At 39.0% G+C, this 1,781-nt stretch overlaps 1 pseudogene; it reads left to right on the top strand.

The window, feature by feature from the left end:
- LOC146881527 (uncharacterized) lies at window positions 1-1,360 on the top strand (annotated as a pseudogene).
- Window positions 1,361-1,781: the final 421 nt, after the last annotated feature.

The following is a 1,781-nucleotide window of genomic DNA, read 5'->3' as shown; positions in this document are numbered from 1 at the left end:
ATGTGGAGAGCAGCTATAGCCACACACCCACAAGCATGGGAAAGGGAGATGAGGAATATAAAAGATGTGAATGAAGATGCATTTAAGCATCTGATTGCAATCCCACCCAGGTAATACAATTTTCATTGCACTATTTTCAATGGTCAGTGATTTTATATCCAACCAAATGGGATTATATGCTATCATAATTGGAATATTTATGTTGTACTTAGATATTGGTCCAGATCAAGATTTACCACAAAGGCTCAATCTGATACCTTGGTTAACAATATGTCTGAGGCCTTCAATAGTGTATTGCTGCATACAAGGACTAAGCCTGTGATAAGCATGTTGGAGGATATTCGGGTATACTTGATGAGAAGGTGGGCAAAAAACAAAATGAAGATACAATCAATATCAGGATCTATTTGTCCTAGAATTATGAGCAGATTTGAAAATGAGTCAGAATTAACAAAGTATTGGATTCCTAGGAAGGATTGAATTTTGTTTAACTTGAAAAAATTAAAGCTGTCTAATTATTGGTGTTCTATGTGTTCTTGCAGCTGGTTAGCAAAGAAATTATTTGAAGTTAGGCACGTCTCGCAGTTAGGGGAGAGGTTTGTTGTCAATATAGACGAACAATCGTGCATATGCAGGAAATGGAGTATAAGTGGTATTCCCTACTGCCATTCACTATCTGCAATGAAGTTTCTAAATCTCAATGGAGAAGACTTCATCCCAACAGTCTTTAGGAAGTCCACTTATGAAGAGATATACACTTCCATAATATTTCCCATCAATGGTCAGAGTTTATGGGAGAAAACTCCATACCATGATGTCTTACCCCCCTTGAAGAGAATTTTACCAGGCACACCGAAGAAAAAAAGAAGATTAGAGCAATGGGAGATCAGAAGAGATGAGACAAGACTGAGAAAAGGTGGTTTATGTAAAACTTGTCGTCTCTGTAAGCAAATTGGGCACAATAGAAGGGCTTGTCCGAAAGCAATTTAAATTCATATGGCTCAATTAAGGGAAGCCCAGCAGCATCGTCCAACTGAAGGATCCCAACAGACAACACCCACTGATGCATCTGAACAGCAAACTCAACCATCTTAGCACCCACCTCCACCCCAACCATCCCAGCATCCAACTCAAACTCAACCATCCCAGCAGCCACCTCCACCTCAACCATCCCAGCAGCCACCTCCACCTCAACCATCCCAACAACCAACTCCAATTCAACCATCCCACCAGCCACCTCAACCAACCCACCAACCACCTCCACCACAACCATCTCAACAGCCACCTCCACCACAACCATCACACCAGCCCTCACGAGGTGCATTAAATGCCAGAGTGAAACTGAATGCTAGAAGGGGTCAAATGCCATGAAGCTGCATGTTTTGTTTTATTTTTTGTGATCTTGTTTTGTAACAGCTGTGAACCTTTAAGGTCATTTTGGAACTTTTTGAATTTCTTTACTTCCATGAAGACATCTTTTAATATTACTAATGAGTGGCTGGACCACCACTTTTGTTATGTATTTTAATATTGCTACTCAGTGGCTGGACCACTTTTTTGATGTACTTTGTGTTAATTTAGGACCTCTTGATATGGAATCTATTATGAATTACAAGTCTCATTCTTTTCATTCATTGTGTGTAGAATCAGATTTAAAATTAGCATATGTGGATACAGTTAAAACAGTAAATGGAAATAACTTCCAAATTCATTGATACTCAAATATAAATACAGTACATGGAAAAAAGCATTCTAAATTAGGTACCCAGTTATAACCACTA

This window comes from Vigna unguiculata, chromosome 11, assembly GCF_037176805.1.
Source record: "Vigna unguiculata cultivar grain cowpea cultivar isolate G323 ecotype 2 chromosome 11, ASM3717680v1, whole genome shotgun sequence".
In the NCBI taxonomy this organism is placed as follows: Eukaryota; Viridiplantae; Streptophyta; class Magnoliopsida; order Fabales; family Fabaceae; genus Vigna; species Vigna unguiculata.
The sequence above is the reverse complement of the archived record's forward strand: the minus strand, read 5'-3'. Positions and strand labels throughout refer to the sequence as shown.